This window comes from Microtus oregoni, unplaced genomic scaffold (genome assembly GCF_018167655.1).
Source record: "Microtus oregoni isolate MIOR12 unplaced genomic scaffold, Mior012 000007F_ref0000211, whole genome shotgun sequence".
Taxonomy (NCBI): Eukaryota; Metazoa; Chordata; class Mammalia; order Rodentia; family Cricetidae; genus Microtus; species Microtus oregoni.
In genome coordinates, this window is record NW_024543066.1 from 35179956 (window position 1) to 35200461 (window position 20506).

Here is a 20506-nt window from a genome sequence, read left to right on the forward strand (position 1 = left end):
CTAAAGACTCTGGTAGAAGGCACACGGACACAAAAAAGACATGTATGAGAACGCCATAGTGAAATCTATGCTTTTGTATAATTAATGCGTGTTAATAGAAACTTAAACAGAGAACAGCCACTGAAATCTGCTACACATATTCCATGCATTCCAAAAAGCCTCTCCCAGATCAACAAAGAAGAGAATTAAGTAGATGCACCATATTTGGGAAATTGACATAGCATGGTATGAAAGACATTTTAACTGGTAACCACCAAGACGTTCTCCAAAGCCATGGTGTTCCTTGACCCATTCCAAAGATCCCACACAATCCCACCACAAACTTGGGCTTGCCAATCCCGTGGGATGAACCTGGATAAGAAACGAGAAGTTCCAGCTGCTAATTTGACTCTTCTACTAACCACAAAACTTGCGGCAAGGCATTCATCCCCAGTGCATCTGGGCGTCCCTGGCCATAAAACAAGGGTATAGTCTGTACATGCTCAGTTACAGTGTGATTTTAGAATTCACTTGGGCTACATTTCATACTGCAATCATCAGCAAACAGCTTCTATGACATCACCTCACGCTATTATGGGCAGGACACACAGATGGCAGGCAGGTGGCCCTGCTGATTGTTGGGCAAAGAACAGAAGAGTAAACACTCTCAGTAGAGGTCAAAAGGGATGCTTCCAGAATCCCCGGGTCATCCTTGCACATCGCTGCACAACTATAGGGGAGGGGCGGAGAAGAAACAACAGCTAAAGGAACAGCATGGGCTCCATTAGAACCAGAGCTTGCCCCAGAAGCCTTGGAAACTGAGAGAGAGAGAGCAGGGTACAGATTCAGATGCTTCCAGAACCTCCAGTCACCCATCAAGCAAGAGAATGCTGGGCCCTCCCAGATCTTTGTAACTTCTGCCAAGAATCGGATCACTGTTTATAATGTCATAGTTTCAGGCTTAGCATTGCCAACCAAATACTATTATTAGCAGAGGTAATTTTAACTTGAATTCACCAACGGTCAAGGCATGTTTTCCTTATAGTTGAGAAAACCCAACAAATAGTATCTTGACATTCCCCAAATGGAAGACTAGACTGAATAAATTATAATTCTATACAAGATTTATTACACCTCCTTTCTGGAAATATGCACACAGTAGAATTGTGTGGCCCCATTTACCTCGGAGTGACCGTGCACTTTGAGCAGTGACTGGCGAGCACATCATATAAGCTCAGAAAAGAGTTGCTGAGTAAGTAAATAAAAGGCACTATTACAAAGAGAAGATAAATCAAAAGTGTGTCCTATTTTTGCAAACACAGAAGTGTGGCGCAGAAAACATAGCTGTGCACAGAATCGGTGCGACCCTGATAACAGTATATGGTGGGATTTCAGGAAATTTACTTCTTGGGTAAACACCATCATTACAGTCTTTGTCAGTGTTTACTTGTCTAACTGGAAACCGAGGGATATTTCCATTTTGCAAATAAGAATGTTTGACATAAATATGTAAAGACTGATAAAATGTGATTAATTAGTAAAACAAACATTAACAATTAAGCTACCATTCTTCAAAAATCATTCATTATCCTAAAGAGATACACACATATGTGCATTATTCTGTGGATTTTAAACTTGTCTGCTTAACATCCTAATGAGGCTGTTTGGAATAACTTGACCAATCCTGCTATAATATAAACCAATGGTAAGGCGGCTGGGTTAGAAGTGGGATAAATCACATTTGTGAAAGTAACAACCATGTTTTCTTATATCAAGAAAGGCTGGACACAGGAGCAGAATAGCCTGAACCAGCCATCTTCTGTAACCAGGCAAGGCTTCCAGTGGTAGGACTGGGACATCATCCCAACCATAAAACCTTCAGCCTACAATTTGTCGTGCATGCAAGATGTGCTGGGGAATGGTGGCCAGACTTTGTGGGAAGTGGCCGACCAATGACTGGTCCAATATGAGGCCCACTGCCACGAGAGTGAACCCACTCCTGACACTGCCTGGATAGCTAGGAACCAGAGTCTGGACAGCCCAGAGACCTAGCATAGAACCAAAAAGGGGGTGGGGGAGAAGTCAATGAAATGCTTCCTAATGGTACTCTGCTATAGTCATAGACTGGAGCCCAGCACAGTCATCAATAGAGAGACACCATCCAGCAACTGATGAGAGCAGATGCAGAGACCCACAGCCAAAGGTTAGGTAGAGCTCCGGGAATTCCACAGAAGAGGGGGAGAAAGGATTACAGGAGCCAGAGGAGTTGAGGACTCCAGAAGAACACAGCCCACAGAATTAACTAAGCAAGGCTAATAGAGGATTGCAAAGTGACAACCATGGAGCCTGTATGGATCTGACCTAGGCCCTCTGCATATATGTAATAGTTGTGTACCTTGGTGTCTTTGTGGGAACTCCTAACAGTGTGTGTGTGTGTGTGTGTGTGTGTGTGTGTGTATGTGTGTGTGTGTCAGGGGGTGTCTCTAGCTTGTTTGCCTGCTTTATGGACCCTTTTCCTTCTACTGGGTTGCCTTGGCCAGTTTTAGTATGAGGGTATGTGCCCAGGCTTGTAGTAACTTATGTGTTATGCCATGTTTAGTTGATATCTTTGGGAAGACTGTTCTTTTCTAAAGGAAAATGGAGGAGGAGTGGATCTGGGGGAGAGGGAGAGTGGAGGGAGGGGAAACTGTAGTCAGGAGAAGAATATTTTTTTAAAAAAAAAGTACAAAAAGAAAAAAGGCTGGACACACAGGAATCAAAAACGTTCCATACAGCACACAAACCCAAAGGGCACTAGCAAGCAAGTCAGTCCTTGTCTGTGTGGTTCATGGCATGACAGAAACCTTCCTGTTAAAACTGCTCTGTGGGCAGTGGGGAACTGGAGGGCTGGAGAGAGGGCTCAGCGGTTCAGAGCACTGACTGCTCTGGAAAGAGGTCCCACGTTCAGTTCCCAGCACCCATTTGGCAGCTCAGCACTGTTTATAACTCCATCCCCAGAGCTTCTGACACCTTCACACAGACACGTGTGCAAAAAGAACACCAATACAGATAAAATAAAAAACACAATAACTCATTAAAAAAAAAAAACAACAGCAGCAACAAAACCAACTCCTTGGGTGTAGGAGGAGTCCTTTTTGCTTGGTGTTTGGTTTCTGGCTGGAGGAACCGCCCTGAGCCCTGTGCTATAGGCACCTCACCTGGGGTGGGCCCTAAGGTTTTGTGTGTTTACAGGTGCTGTTCTAAATTTCATTTCATTTTAATTTAATTTGATTTGATTGCAGTGCTTCGTCCTTACATGCTTTGCCACCATGTCTCAGCTAATGTCACTCAGCCAGGTCCTGTCCTCAAAATGCATCACTGTACAGACAGAATGCATCTAACCTGTGCAGCAAGCAGTATCTGTGTCAGCAGGAGGAGAATTCAGGGAAACTGGGAACAGTTCAGAAGAACGCACTCAACAGTCTACCACCAATCAGCTACTCAGTTGGCTGCCTAAGGAGGCTCATCTGCTCCTTCTAGACTTCTTATTTGGGTCCCGGTAAGCTCTGCTGTCTGAAACACCTGCTAATTAAAGGCTAGGGACAAGAAGTCTCCATAGACGTCCCTCGCGAACATCGCTATTGGCTTTGCTGGGTGTGGCTTGGCTTCGCTCATGCAGCCTCTCAGCTTGTCCTGGCTTCTGGCAGGCAGACAACTTCCAAGGATCTGCAACCCCGCTGGGACCGGGGCCAGCCCAGGTGAACTGCAGGGAGCAGCTCATCTCCACTCATGGGTCCTTCTCAGGAACGTCCTTGCTTTCTTACCGTGGAGTCAGAATGCCACACAGCCGCCTGTCTTCCCTTGCCGCCCTAAGGTTCGCCTCAACGCTTCTGCTGTTGATAGGGTGCACTCTGCAGAGGGTCCCCGGATCTCATCTTTTTATTTGCTCTAAGTTCAAGCAAATCACTTGTTTATCAGTTTCTTTTTCATTAAGTGGAAGGTTTTAGTTCAGTTCTTAATCATCGGGAAGCCTTCTTTGGGCCGTTTTGATGGCTTTCCCTTCGGAAATACTTGCTTCCCTGTTTCACAGGCTCTGGCCTGAAGCTCAGGTTAATTCACTACGTGAATAGGGATATATACGTAGTATAGGGAGCTTTGTCCCTACAGCCCAAGCTCTTTTGAGACTGTAACATGGCCTTACTCCCCCTTTGCTAGTTTGTAAACTAGCAGGGTAAAAGGATGCGAGGATTCATCCATAGATAACGCTTCAAAGACAAAATGAAGTAAGGCATCCTTTGCCTGCTTCTAAAGGTCCGGTCAGTGAACAGGTGGCTCACACCTAGAATCCCAGCACTTGGGAAGTTGAGGCGAGAGACTGCTATGAGTTCAAGGCCAGCCTGATCTATATTGTGAATTCAAGACTAGCCTGGGCTACATAGCAAGAAGAGGGAGGGGATAACTTAAAACAGTTGTCATCAACAAGACGGCTCAGCAAGTAAAGGCATTTGCCAAGCCTTATGACCTAAGTTCAATTCCTGGGACCCACATGTCACAAGTTGTCCCTTTATGTTCACGTGTGCTCTGTGACACACTCCTGCTTACATCCACACAAAAATGGTGGAATTTTAGGTAATGAAATGGTGGTGCATTTTGCAACAGGAAGCACTCACTGTCTGTACTGGACACTGGAATCTGTGTGTGCTTCATCTACATGGTAGAAATCCATAACGATATTTAAATTGCTAGCTGAATTTCAAACCATCAGCCTGCTTCTAGTCTTTCATCTCCTATTACTGGTAATTTTGTGTCCCAAGAATGCCTAATAAAGATGCAGGGAATGGAGAGCTAGGCAGGGAAAAGAAAGAAAGGCCAATAGCACTAGAGACGAGTCAGGGACCTAATTTCTTATTCTTGGTGCAGAGAGAAAGCCAGAACAGCCTGTCCTGGTTCCCTGAGCAAGCCAGACACTGCCAATGTTACTGTACCCCCACTGTGCCTGGCAAAAGCAGCTTCCTACTCACCCTCAAATTCAGAACCTCCCTGTGATGTTTAGAACTTCCCCAGGCAGAAGTGACTACAGCTGCCCCTACCTTAGGCATTTCAGGTTGCTGTAACGTAATATCACAAACCAAGTGGTTTTTTAACAGCAACATTTTTTTCTCTCCCAGCTGTGGAGACTAGAAGGTCAAAACAAGGCCTTAACAAGCCTAGTGCCTGCTGTGGACTCGTGTCTGACAGACAGCCCTCTTCTAGCTGGGTCCTTGCAAGGCACAAAATCCACAGAGCTTTCAGAGTTTTATAAGGTCATTGATGCCATCCATCTCCTAACCCCCTTACATTAGGATGAGGATTTGACCATGTGGATTTGGGGTGGGGGCACATTCAGTCTGTAACACCATCTTAGCCTTAAGCTGTAACTTGCGTGTTTCCCTTTACTTGGAATTGTGAGCATCACCGAGATGCATATGAAAGTTGTACAAACACTGTAAAGTTTTAATTAATTAATTAACTGGATACATTATAGTACTGGATATTGAGCCTAAGGCTTTGAGCTTGGTAGGCAAGTACCCTATCACAAAAATATCCCTTCCCCCTAGTTTGTGGTACTGCACTGAAACAATGGAGACAGAGCATTAAGCCTTACAGCAAAGTGACAATAATCAGAGAGACCCCATGCTTTCAACTCTCCCGTCGCAAGAGTCCAACAACTGACTGCATTGCAGTAAAGGAACATCCATCAACCACAGATGAACAGGAAGAGCTAGAGGGCAAGCGGGTGGCCTCTGAGCTGATTCTGGGTGAAGAATCCTGGGAAGCCACCCGGAAGCTCCACCTAGACCTCCATCTCCCGGGTTATTCTATGAGGGCTCTCATCTCCTGTAACCATTAGTAATCCGCAGTGGCTTTTTCCATAGCCGCTAGTAATAACCACAGTGCTGTTTTCCAATACTGCTAGTAGTAATTCATAACCAGCAGTTAGTTGAAACTGTTATTTGACGGAGGGGCTTTAATTGAAAAGTCAGCGTGTGCAGCTCACAGCAGTAAGAGCTGCCACAAGGGACGGCTTTCCTGGCCGTTGTACTAACAGCCCGCTGCATTGTCTGCAAAGGTGCTGATTGTTTACCACTCAGAGTCACTCTGGCTCCGAGATACCAGGTTTGGGATCCCTTCTGATTACAGGGGTCCTAACTTCTACCCAATGTCTCTGTGTACCTTGGGTCCCTTATAACCTCCAGTCCTCCTTCTTCTCTTTGTCCAACTGCATGACTGGAGCCTGGGGCATCCCAACACAAATGGGACTGACTCACTTCATCCCTCACCAGCACACCCTGCCTCCATCCCTCCTCCGTTACCGTTGGCTTAGTCTGCCTCCCCTCGCCCCCTCTGCTGCCCCAATTACACATAATTTCTCTTACTTCTCATCTGGTGTGCTGTGGGAAGTCTGCACATATTGTGAGACCATTGTGGCTTTGACCTTTTAAACCACAACTTCTCTAGATCCACCTAGCCATCCTCACCACTACCACAAGCAAACTTCCCCTGGCATACCTAATTTTGTTATTGGCATGGCTAATTTTCTTCCTGTAGACCCTTGAGGTCTAGACTGACATCTCTCTCCAGGTTTGGTGGTGCAGGCCTATAATCCCAGCTATGCAGGAGGCAGAGGCAAAAGGACAAGAAGTTCAAAACTGACTACACAGCAGTGCGATCTCAAGGGCAGACTATGCGCTTCAGTGAGATCCTGTCTCGAAATAAAAACTAAGACGACAGGGACTATATAGTTGCCTGGTGGCGGAGATGCGTAAAAAAGAAAGAACCAGGCTCCTCTCTTTGCCTCCCACTTCCCTTAAAACCTTCTAGTCATTTAAACTTAAACATTTCCAGCATATACAAACCCTGTCCTTTCTGACAAGATAAAGTGTGCCCTGGGTAGAATGGTTATAGGGAAAACCTGTCACTCTGTTTCACTTCTACAGACCTGTATCTTGCCCCAGCCACATCAATGGTGACAGTTTCCTAACTGTTCTTGGCCCCAGTTCTATGTTATTTGATTGACCAAAATTCAGCTTAAAAAACATGCACTCCAAAGCCTCGGGTAACTCCCATTTGCCAACTAAAGCCCACATTCCTGAGCCTGGCAGTCAAAGGATTCCATGATCTGGCCCTGGTCCACCCCCGTGGAAGTCTCTTGAAGCCATGCAGGACAAAGGAGAACAAACAGAACATAACGCCAGAGCCAAGGATATCTCTCTATCTTTGAGTATCCCTGTATCTCTTTATCTCTCTATTATCTATCATCTATCTATCTATCTATCTATCTATCTATCTATCATCTATCTATCTATCTGCATCTGTTTCTGTCTCTGTATATTTCTCTCTCTCTCTCTCTCTCTCTCTCTCTCTCTCTCTTTCTCTCTCTCTCTCTCTTGCGTGTGTGTGTGGGGGGGGTCTATGTGTTTGACACAAGATCTCTGTCATATCCCATGATATCCTGGAGCTCACTAAGTAGCCCAAGTAGTCCTTGAATTTTGAACTCATGGTTGTCTTCCTGCTGGCCTCCATGGGACATGAGATTCATTTGCTGTTACTTATGATCATGACTTTCTCTTTTTTGAACTTCTGCTTCTCCTGCCTCTATATCCCTCCCAAGTACCATGATCCAAGTATGTGCCACTTATGTCCATATTCGTCACTTTAAGATTATTAAAGAACTCGAGTGTATAGAAATATAGACAACAAGCAGGAGTTTGCCAAATCTTAGCATGCTGTGTTTATTTCGGATTTTAAATAAATGCATGAGTGTAAGTGTGTGTAACTTCCTGTCGATCCTTTACTGTAAGATAGATTCAGCTGAAACTTCTTTCTCTCCCCAGAAACAGTTGCTATGTACCAGATTAGTTGTTCATCCCACTACTCTTTTTACTTGAAGATATTCATTATAAATTTTAAATAGGCATCAACATGTAATATTATAAAAATATCATAAAATTACATATCCACAAATAATGTACCATTTTGTACATTTTTAACCTTTATGCTATTTTCAACATTCTACAGGCTTATTTCTTATATCTAATATATATTGTTTATCACGTTAATCATTTCATAATCCCTATTTGATTTATTTTCCCTTATGATTATTTCTAATTGGCTAAATATGCTATAATTTTTTTTGACTACCCTCTTGTGAATCAATAGAGACATTGTTTCTTATTATTTATTTTGACAAACAAAGCTGAGTGGTCACGTGTTTTTGAGTAGATGCTCAAGGCGAGCTTCCTCTGTGGCCTTTGCCCACGTGGATCTCTTTACCTGGAATGACCTCCTCTCTCTCTGTGAGTTTCGTGTCTGAAGGCACACTCAGATGCTAGTTCACCATATTCTCTGCACTGAGTCAAAGCAACATCTTCCTCCATCCATCCTCAATAGTCAAAACATCTGTATTTCTGTTAGTCAGGTGGATCTTGTCCTGTACTTCCCTGGGTGTTTCTTCTACATCCCTATCAGGCCATAATTTCTTAGAGGTAAATGCTATGTTGCATGAGATTAAATTCCCTTTCCTTTCTAGTGAGAGCACAGAGTACACACCAATGAATGCAGAATTCACCTGGGCCTTTCTGCTTCCCTGCTGAAGGATACAGATTCGCTAGAGTAAGGAGCGGCTGCATCCCCAGTGCTGTCATTTGAGCTTGAGTGTAAGAAGCCTGACTCTCTCACCAACACTGTATGCTGAGAGAAACCAGAGGCTCGATAACCACGGGTAGATGACTGTAATCAGCTGGGTGTGCACAAAGATGAAGAAAAATACCTCTTTTCTTTACTGTGAAAGCATGGGTAGTTTGAAAAAAAAATGGCCTCCAAATAAAGTGGCACTATTAGGAGGTGTGGCTTTGTTGAAGTGGGTGTGGCTTTGTTAGAGGAAGTGTGTCACTGTGGCAGTGGGCTTTGGGGTCTCTTTTGCTCAAGCTGTGCTCAGGATGGATCAAGATGTAGAACTCTCAGCTCCTTCTCCTACACGTCTGCCTGAGTGTCACCATATCCCACCATGGTGGTAATGGTTACCAAAAACTGGAGTAGGGGCCATTTTCAAGGTTTATGTTATGTTTTTCCCCCCCCCAGACAATCTGTAATGATTGTTATAGTATAGAAAGAACAGAGCAAAAGGAGCTGTTTCTATCCCCATCTCATCCCTGGAGTATAGCTTCAGAACCCCTTGACTAGAGGACGGGATTATAGGAGGAGCAAAGTCATTGGCCACCCATATGTGCTCATTGCCCTTTCACGTTCAGTACAGGGTGGGGGAGGGGGCAGCTTCCTGCTTGTAGAGCAGAGATTCATTATTTTCTTATTACATCTAGAAAAATGACATAAAAAAATGACATGTGGGATTCAATTCAAGACTCCAAACATTACCAATTCCTTCCAAAATCTGTCATAACGACAAAATATTGGCTTGAATGGTGGTAACTTGATGCCTGTCTATGCTGGCCTCCTAAGTTCATGATAGGACACATCCAGGTCACAGACTTTTCTAGGTGGCTCACTATTCCATGCCATATGATCTATTAGGTAAAGAGTAAGTGGAATGAGCATAATCTGAGCTCCTTCCTTACTTAGGAGTTGACAAGAAGGTCAGCTGAAGCTTGGCAAAATCCCAGGCTTATGAGGGGCTTAAAATTCATACTAGAAATGAATGTTTTCTCAGATCCCAGGAAGCCAAGACTCTTCTGGCTAAATAACAACCTGCAAAGCTAAGATTTAAGAAAGTAAGCAAAAAGAAAATCACACCTTTGTTTTCTATTTCTAGGCTATAGTTTGACTTAAGAAAGGGTCACATACAAGAACAAGCACTTATCATTGCCGTAACCTGACCTGCGGTCTCAGGTGACGTCTCATTAAAGGCAGCGCAGGTGCCACCCGAGTGTCTGGATTGTCTTTCTAATCAAGTTGAAACGCATCCATCCCCAGCTTCAACATCAGCTGCCTACACGTGACACTATCGGATCACTGTCTGAGCTTTGCCACAGCACCCATGGGCCCCGGGAGATTTAGACGTACATGACTACTACAGCTGCCAGGAGATAAACAATTCCTTCCAGGCCTTGCTGACGACTCCTGTTCTCCGGGAGTTATAGTCGCCCTCTTGATTTGAAGCTGTTTGACACGCCACCTAACACTCTGCTCTGCTCATTGGTTTCAGCTTGGATTTATCCCTTGTTACTTCATGTATTCTCTTCTCTCCTTGTGTGTTCAAGTACTCGGAATTTGTTGCCTTAACCCACCCCCCTCTCCTTCCATCCACGCCCATTATTTGGTCTAGCCTGGCCTTCAACTTGTCATCCTCCTGACCAGGCTACGAAGCTGTAGGATCACAGGGGTGAACCAATGACTTCAGCATCCCATCTTTTTTTTTTTTTTTTTTTTTTTTTTTGGTTTTTCAAGACAGGGTTTCTCTGTGGCTTTGGAGCATGTCCTGGGACTAGCTCTTGTAGACCAGGCTGGTCTCGAACTCACAGAGATCCTCCTGCCTCTGCCTCCCGAGTGCTGGGATTAAAGGCGTGCGCTACCACCGCCCGTCAGCATCCCATCTTAAGCCTTCTCAGGGTACAGTTGAGCACATGTGCTTTACAGAAAATATATGCACAACTATCCCCACCCTTCAAAACAAAACCCAATGTCTACTGACCAATTCTCTGGTCTCCCTCTCTCTGGCCCCCAACAATTATTATTATTATTATTTACTTTTTGGTTTATTTCTGGAATTTCATATTCATGGAATCATAATCTTTTTGTAACTGGTATTTCACTTGGCACAGTGCTCCCTAGTTTTGCCCATGTTTGTATAATGTGTCAACATTTTTCTTCTTCTTCGCAGGTCAGCGTTTCAAGTGCGCCTGTGGCACACTCTTGTCTGTCTGCTCGTCTGTCAGTAACCTTTTGGTTATTATGAGTGATGCTTGCTATGGGTGAGGTACACATATCCTCTTAGTACGTCTCGTTCAATCTTTTAAAACATACACACCCTGAGGTGGGATTGATGGATCACAGCAATTTTATTTTTAATATTTTGATAAGCCACCAATACCATCCTCAACAGCAGCTGCATTTCTCTTTTTCTTTCATAAAAAATATTTTATGTTTATCAGTGTACCTCCTCATCCCCACACATGTATGTCTGTGTAGTACATGCATGCAATGCCTGTGGACACCAGAATAGAGCATGAGATTCCTGGATATTGGAGTTACAAATGATAGTGAGTGGCCATGTGGGTTCTAGGACTGAACCTGGGTCCTCTGGACGAGCAGCCAGTGCTCTTGACCACTGAGCCCTCTCTCCAGCCCTATTTTCTGTTTTTTTTTTTCTTAAAAGGCAGCCATCTGAATGGATGTGAGGTGTATTCTGTATCTGTGTATTACGTTGACTGTCTCTTCCTCCTAACTTCTATGCTGATCCAGACTAAAAGTTCCATCAACAAAGAGATCCTTGTCTGTTGTGTTCGCTGTCACATCCTTGCCTAGGACAGTCTGAGTTCACAGTTAGTGCCTGGTGACTAGTCTCTGTCCGCATGAATACATGGAAGCTGAGCCTGGTAGAGCAAGCCTGCGGCCCAGCTTGTTCAGGAAGCTGAGGCTAGAGGATTGCAAGCTCCATTGTGAGCTCAAATCTAGCTGGACAACTTAGCAAACTGTGCCTCAAAATAAAAAGTAAGAAACTGGCTGGGACTATACTGCCCAAGACAGGCATATGCAAGGCCTTCATTCCATTCCCAGAACAAAACCAAACCCAACCAAGAATGAACTGAATGGGTAGGAGAAAGACACAGGAAAGTGGACTCTTTTTCTGGCCTTTATGTCCAGTCTCAGCGCTGCTTTGCTCATGACGTGTTTCTGTTTCTGTTTACATATCACCTTTATATATGACATTTAGGACTTCGGAAAGAAATCCTCTCTTTAAAACATACTTGATGAATTTTTAATATATTCCATTATTATGCTTGTTATTATTCATGAATCTGAAGCTTGTGGAACTTGGGGTTGTGGGGAGCTTACAAGAAGTTTGCAGAAAAACCAAAGAGAGTCTGTGATAGCTGGAAAACTTAGCTATCATCCAGAAAAGGCCATGTCTGCTGCCCACTTGATAGCTCTGATGATAAACAGAGAGAGTTCAAACTGAACATTCCCCAAAGACAGTCAAGTGTCCCCAACCTAAGTGTCCCATGTCCCTTACTAATTGATTTACTTATTTATTTAGAGACAGAGTCTCAAGTTACAGGGTGCCTCAAAATCCCCATGCAGCTGTGAAGGTCTTGAACTCCTGATCCTCCTGCCTCCACCTCCACACACATTTGCTATCGTCCTGTGCAGAAACAGGAAATGGCCTTCCCCCTCTTTCTGACTCAGCACCCTTATCTATCCACCTGTAAACAAATTATTATGACTCACATACATTAAATACCCAGTCTGTGCTAGGCACTGTTTTTGGTCCACTGCATGCATTAACTCTTTAGTCTTCTTTACTAGATGAACTACACTCTACCGATTTTTAGATATGATCCAGAGAAGGAAACACGCTAAGTCCTTTGTCCAAAGTTCCTCAGAGAGGAGGCAGCAGAGCCAAGAATCATCTGGCCTCTGAGTTTGCCCTTAGCCTAAGTGCCCGTGCTATTTTGGACATGCTTTCTGTTTCAACCTTATTTACTGGAAATCAGTGCAAAATGTCTAAGTCTACTTCCTTCAATTGATGTGAGAACCTGATCCTAACAATTCGGACCCATCCACATCCTCCATCTCTATACCAACTTTGGCTAATGCAGGTAACCATAGTCAGGGGCAGATTGAACCTACAGTGTCTCTAAGACTTTGCCGGAATGTTGGGCTTAAACAAAAATCCATTAGCACTCGATTTTCCTGCATTTTGATTTTTTTTTCTTCAAGTAGAATATATCAGTAACAACTGAATTAAAGACTACACTAAACCAAATATATTTTGTAGCTACATTCATTAATATCAAGGCACATATGTTACAAACACCAAGTTTTCTTCTTTGGAGGATGTATTGGTCTTGGAAGCAAAGTAGGCTCGGAGGCAGACAGCCCAAGCCCCCTGCCCCTGTCATATTAAATGAAGCATATACTTAAAAATACACCACCATCCTGCTGTCCCCAGCAGTGCCTCTCTAAACCGAGGATAATAAAGACTCGCAAATTGCAGGATTCTGATATCTGCAGATATTAAGATCACTGCAGGGTTAGCAAGTAGCACTTCTCAGTTTCAAACTCATTCTGTATATATTCACCCATATTACATCGGTTTGCCATCAGATGAGCATTCCAACACGATACCTTTAAGCCTTGGCTTGTGACTGTCATCCTAGCCCCCAACAGACTGAGGCAGGGGGATGGCAAGGTTGAGGCCAGCCTGACGTCCAGAGTGTGGTCATATCTCCATCAAAGCAAAGCGTCTCGAGCAAAGTAAAACAAAACCAAACCAAACAAAGATTCAGTTCAAACCCAGAAGGGCCCACGATAAAGGGCCCACGTTCCCTTCAGCAAACAAAGGAAACAGCACCAACTTAAGCTGTTTGGCAAGTGCAAACCCGGGCTAGGAACAGACAAGTACTCAATGTTACCAGGAAATTCAAGGTCAGCATTTGCAGCTTCATTTCCATCGCCCAGCGCTGCCTTTGACAAAGGATTGCCCTATATTCTGAAATGTTGTATTCATTCCCCCAGCTCACCGGTTCAGTTCAGCCGAGTTCAGTTACTTCAGTGCTCCCAAATGGTGTTTGGCCTTTTTCTTTCTTCCGTTAGATAACATCCACAAAGACACAGAAAATAAAGAAAAACAGCAAGCTTGAAATGATGTCAACTAAAGACTTTTGGCTAAGCATGGCTACCAGAAATTATCCTTATTTGGAGCAGGGAGAGTCCTTTAAATTCTACTTCCTTTTTTTTTTTTTTTTTAAATACCCTTAAAGTAGTTGGTCAAAGGAGTGCTGCCTGACCTATATGGGCTTTTATCTCCTCCCTTCTCCATCCCTCAATACACAATTGAGACCTTTCAAATGACAAAGGACCTCTGTCCATCCTTGCAGCCAAATCAGAGCACCCTCAAAGTGGCTGGGTTTGACTTTGCCTTGAAAAAAAAAAGTGCTATTGATTAAAACAACAAAAGCAAATCTCCAGCATTCAGAAAACAACCTGGCACCTCTGTCACTCTCCCTAGGGACAGCCAGGCCTTGCGAGGCAAGGCCTGCACGTTCCTGCCTACATAGCTTATGAGGGAAATGCTTTCCAGCGAACATAGACTCACCTACGCTGCCGTTCCTAATGCCCAACAGGTGACATGAACCATTGCCAGGCGCACAGCAAACAGTTTCTATCCAAGAAGTCTTGGATTCTTTCTTTTCTTTCCCCCTGCCCCACTCCTTAATTTTTTGAGACAGGGTTTCTGTGTGTAAGCTTTGGCTATCCTTGAACTCAGAGGTCCTTCTGACTCTGCCTCCTCCCGAGTGCCGGGATTAAAGGTGTGCACCACCACGGCCAAGCTGAGTCCCATTTTCTTAACACTTTGCAATTTCGTCAACAGCAAAGAGAATTGTGCCAGCTATGGAGGAGTTAGCCATAACTAGATAGAAGATTTCTTGTTTTCTTGTCTCGTGAGACCCCAGTGAATCTAAACCCAGTCATGTATAACGGCTCCAATAGATTAAGGACTCTGTTAGGACACGCTATGGGTTTGGGTTCCTGTTACCTCGCGTGAGCACTGCAGTAAGTATTCCTATTCTCCCCCTAAAAGAGGGGCTTTATTAAGGTGGGTAAAGGGACACATGACTGGAATTACAGCCCCCAGGAGGCTAAAGCAGGATGACCACAAGTTAAAGGTCAGTCTGGGTAATGAGAATCTCTGTCAAAAGCAAACAAACAAACAAACATCAAAATACAAGAAGAGTGACTATACTTAGTCTTACTGATTATTCAACCAATCTACAACTTCCCTGAAAGACCTACTGTGTGCAGAAAGGGAGAATTCAACCTCCAAAGCCTCCAGGAAAGGTTAGCATTTAAAATATTCTCCTGAGCCAGAAGAGGTGGTACACATCTTTGATCCCAGCACTTGGGAGGCAGAGGCAGTTCTCGAACCTACAAGTCTGGTTTACAAGAGCAAGTCCCAGGACAGCCAGGGCTACACAGATAAACACTGTCTTGAATAGCTAAGTAGGGTAAAAACCCTCTCTTAACTGGATCTGATGGCACATGCCTTTAATCCCTGTGATTTCGAGTCCAGTCTGGTCTACATAGTGAATTCCAGGACAGCCAGGATTACATAGAGAAAGCCTGTCTCAACAAAGAGATAGAAATCTCTCTTCTGTCTTCCAGAAGGGTTTTGGCATCATCGAGTAGCTTAATCTCTTCCATTCTTGGCTCTCACTCTCAGAACCTCTTCCCATGTGTTGGGGAAGGAACCAACAAAACCTCAGGCCAAAGTCTGGGTTAGCAATGGCACACGGGCTTCTTGGCTTTTGTCATCTGCTGTTGCCTTGTAAGGGCTTCTTGGAGTCACATATTGAGGTATGTCCTATGCCTGAACTGGACCTGGGAAGGGAAAGTATTGTGGCTGAAAGGCCTTCCACAGTCTCTTACGGGAGGCAACCTCAGGGGAGCCATCGCATGGAGCAAGGATGTCATCTCTGAGCCCATACAGAGCCGTGGTGTCATGCCTGAGCCCACTCTGCTGGTGAGAGCTAAGTGGCTCGTGTAACTGGAGGTTTCTCTCCCACCTGCCAGTTCCTAAATAACCACACTGAAGCTTCATATTAATTAAAAACTGGCTTATTAGCTCAGGCTTTTTATTAACTAGCTCTTACAACTTAAATCAACCAATTTCTATTATTCTATATTTTACTACGAGACTCGTGGCTTGTTACCTCACATCTTGCTTCTCCGGAGGCTGCTGGCATCTCCTAGACTCTGCCTTCTTTTTCCTTTTACCTTTGCTTGGATTTCCCATCTAGCTCTATTCTGCCTGGCTATTGGCCAAATCAGCTACTTTATCAGCCAACCAATATGTAATAAGCCATATTCACAGCACGCAGAAGTATCCCACATCAGACTTGTTCTCCACTGTTTCGCCCATGAAACTTTTTTAAAACGTAGAAATCACATCAGTCATGAAAAGCTACTTAAGAAAGTATTTCCACAACAAATGTGTAAAGGAAATAGATTCCGGAGCAGGGGATACATCAGAGTGGGTACAGTTCTTGCCAATCAAGCATGAGGACTTGAGTTTGGATCCCAGATCCATGTAAAAAGCTGGGTGGGCCTAGTGGGATGTGCTGAGAGGCAGAAACAAGAGGATCCTGTGAAGAGGAGGGTGTGGAGTCGGTGACTGACCATCCAGCCTAGCCAATCAGTGAGGTTCTGGGCTCAGCAAGAGACCCTGTCTCAAAATCCAAAGTGATAAATGATAGAGGAAGACACACGATTCCAACCTCTGACCTCTACACATGCAGCCAAGGCACACTCACGTTCACATACATGGGCACACCTACATACAACATATATATAGGGCACACTCACCCTCACACACATGTGCACACCCACATATAACACACATACAGGGCACACTCACCCTCACACACATGTGCACACCCACATACAACACACATACAGGGCACACACACACACGTGCACAACCACATACAACACAAATACAGGACACACTCACCCTCACACACATGTGCACACCCACATACAACACACATACAGGGCACACTCACCCTCACGTTCATACGCACACCACACACATAGAGGAGAAAGAAATACTAACGAACATACATGTTCCCTGGAAAGGACCTTGACTAGGAATTAGTTGACATATTTCATGGGTGACAAGGGTGGACTTTGTTCTCAGCCCCAAGAGCATCATGACAAAGAAGACCCAAATGTGCTCCCCGGTGAGAAAATAAGAAGGCAGGGCAGTCCTCCAGCAGTCACACAGCCTCCGAGGTGGGACTGGATGGGGGAAAGGCAAGGGAAGAAACCCAGATTCAAGACTTGACAAATGTCAGTCATCTCAGTGACGAGAGGAAGCAGAAAGTCAAGGTGCCGCTTGTTTAATGGTGAGAATGCAGATTCCATCTTCTTAGATTTGAGGCAGCGAAGTGTCTTAACTGATAGATAAACAGGATTTGCTTGCTACCTGCTCTGTTCTTAACCATGTGATGGACCAGGTGGCTGCATTGTAAGAGAAGAATCATTGGCTCTTTGTTGGTTTATCCCAGGCTTCTCTACAGCAGGCTTGAATGCTTAGGAGAAGCCTGCTAGGTCAGGTCTCTGGAGGGGTAAGTTTTGCCTCTCCAGATCTCCTTTGTTTTGTCAGCCAACTGACTCCCAAGTGGGAAAGCATTTCTGGCTGTGGAAGCTGTACCCAGCAGGCAAGAGACCTAAGAAAGGGCTGGGGAGGGAAGGCAGCTGTGTGACACGGGAGACAAACACAATGAGCTGTGCTCCAAACAAACTGAAAAGACACAGTGGGAAGACTGACTCCCTCTGCCAAGAGAGGAAAGCAAAGGGAAATTCACTTGAAAAGAAACCTTTCCGTTCCCTCGGTAGCGGCCGCCAATGGCAGTCACATTTCCTGTCACGTCCCTTCTCAGTGTGGATTTCTCCAACACGTCAAACTATCACAACAAGGGTTTGACTGCTTCGTCAATGCTCCTTACTAAATAGACTTCATTAATATTTCAAGCTGGCCCTTTCTTCACTAGAGATGACACCAGAGCCTCTCCCAACCATTCCGTCCCTGTGTGCCTACAGGGATCCAGTTTGCAGCCACGGCGGGGTAACTGAGCTTGAGGAAACCAATATGGAGATTGTCTTATGGAAATGCAGTCACAGTCCCGGGAATACACTCTTCTGAAGGTCCTTTAGTGTGAGGATTAGCTACAGCAGTAGGGTCCGGAGGTATTTGGTAAGCAGAACAGGCTGTCGAGTTAGGCAGCATGTGTGTGGTGGTCTACCATTTACTTATAAGCCGAGTGACCTGAGCAAGTCTGTAAACTTGCAGTCTCACCGTGAGACACAGACTATCATGGCATTCCATTACTAGAGCTGTTGTGAAGCTGAAAGAATTATACAGATGAGTCTTAATCTTTTAAATAAGATTTTAGAGGATTGACAAATGATATTTGGGGTGGACTTCAAAATAATCTGGAGTTTGTGGGGTCCAAGGCAGCCTGGCCACACATGGGGGCCCAGGCGGCACAGCTGCCATGGCAGGCAGCACCCAGTTCCAGGAAAAGCCATAGCTGACACCACCCAGGCAGGGCCAATGTCTAAAGGGAAGTACCTGACATTCCAACCACTCGATAAAATGAGATTAAGACCACCAGCAGTCTCGGAACCCAGGACTCACCAATTTTTTTTTTTTTTTGCAGAGACGCCCTAGATAAATGTCAGCCAATCAGGGTCATGAACCCTGGAAATTGCCTCACCGCAACCTCTACCATGATAAAAACAAAAAACAAACAAAAAAACAACAACAAAAAATAAAAACCCTACCCCGACTGGACTTCTCTACTCTCAATCGCTGCATCGGATACACAAAGAGTCCAACTTTAAGCTTGAATAAAGGCTCTTTGCTTTTACATATGAGTGTGGACTCTGGTAGTTTTTGGGGGACCCCTGCAATCTGGGTGTAACAGAGGTAAGATACACACATATAAAACACCTTGGCAGACCAGGAGTGGTGTCATCTGCCTTTAATCCCAGCAGTCAGGACTCAGAGGCAGATGTGAGTTCAAGGCCAATCTGCTTCCTTAGTGAGTTTCAGTACAGCCAGAAATCTGTAGAGAGACCCTGTCTTTAAAAACAAACAACAACCAAAAGAAAAGAAAGAAACTTGGCTATAGTTATCCAGATTGGATGAGAAACTGGGGAGAGGGTTGTTGCCATTCTGTTCCAAAATATTTATAATACAAATTTAAAAAGAGAGAGAGAGAGAATATAATGAACTAACACAACATACATATGCTCAATAAATCTAATCTGCTAGAGATCAGGGGAGGTCTCAAAGGCATTATTCACCCTTACAAAGTCGCCAGGAGTTGAGCCCAGCACAAAGGGCCGTGGGTGGGTGCACTGCAGACTTCACTGTCACCTGAGGCCATCTATGACTGGTCAAGTTTTCTGTTTGGAAGTTTGCTAAGTCATCTGAATGCACTGAATATTAATTATACCCTGTCCTTTATTGATACACACAATCACAAAGAGCTATAGATCTGCAGTGTCTTCAAACAGTTGTCACCCCAACCCAAAGCAAAGCACTTCTAAATTCCCTTGACTTGAGCAGCTCTTTGGCACACAGACTTGTGGGATTGCAGGCATGTGAAACAATGGAGTGAAAAACGTTCCCCCTGAAGATACTTTCCCAACCCCACCCTGTGCTGCTCATGTACCAATTCAGTCTCCACCAGAAACTCTTAAGTTTTCTAATTTCTTCAATGAGGGGCTGAGCTGGTTGGGAAGCTCGACCCTGAAGTAATTCTAGGTTGGATAGTCGGGAGCCCTTAACTTAAAATTAAATCGGCATTTTCTAACCCCATCATTATGAAGCGATGTATGGTACCAGATGCAGACCTCCTTCGCTCATTTGTAAACTGGAATGACAGCTCTCTCCTCATACTGCCACGGGGATTGCAGAAAATACAAATAAAGTCCATTGCACAGAGCCTCAAACAAAGCAGTTACTTGGTATACCTTTCTAGGTTGTGCTTTCCTGTAGGAATGGTTGTATTATTATCTACTTTGGACTTCAGTTAGTCCTTAAAACCAGTGGTTCTGCAGGCATGAGACACATCACACAATCACGGACACTTCAGAGTTTTCTATTTCCCAAGGCAAGATTTTTATGCGGCTGTAGTCTTCTACACTGAGTTGATGTATGGATGGCTATATTATTGTGATTGGTGCCTATTTGTCCTCTCTTATATGATTCCTGCTTCTGTAAACGTATTGTGACAGAGTATTTCTCATACCTGAAGAAAAATTTTAAGTAAAAAGTAAAGAGAAAAAACATGGCCCAATTCAAGTCTAGGAATTACTGTTATAATTATGAATAAAGTGACAACCGAAAGGCTCTCTCTCTCTCTCTCTCTCTCTCTCTCTCTCTCTCTCTCTCTCTCTGTGTGTGTGTGTGTGTGTGTGTGTGTGTGTGTGTGTGTAAGAGAGGGAGAGAGGGTGATGGAGGGGGGAAGATAGATACAGAGACTGAGACCCAGAGAGACAGAGAAAGATTATGTTTCTTAAGCATAATTTTAATCCTTACTGTCTAGTTTACTGTTAGGGATTTATTAAGTGGTCAATTCCCTTTAGATGAATGAAAATTTCTTGCCTGAAGCCCATCTTTGTGGTCTGATGCCATTTATAGCCCAGCAACATAGATCTCCCTTTTCGTCCATTACCTCTATGTCAGAGTGACTTTCCGGCTCCAAAGATCCGAAACTATTAACATCCCAGATGAAACAGGAAATCATCAGTGAGGCTG

General features: G+C 44.3%; 1 protein-coding gene across 3 annotated transcripts in view; it reads right to left on the reverse strand.

Moving 5' to 3' along the window:
- Paqr8 (progestin and adipoQ receptor family member 8) overlaps positions 1–20506 on the reverse strand; it is a 47160-nt gene that overhangs the window by 16333 nt on the left and 10321 nt on the right. The window contains exon 2 of one of the 3 annotated variants that reach the window (XM_041655661.1): positions 13698–13760. The exons of 1 other annotated variant lie outside the window; for it this stretch is intronic. The gene's annotated coding sequence lies outside the window, so the exon portion shown is untranslated. The remainder of the gene's footprint in view (positions 1–13697; positions 13761–20506) is intronic. One more of the 3 variants, XM_041655662.1, reaches the window with a different exon arrangement.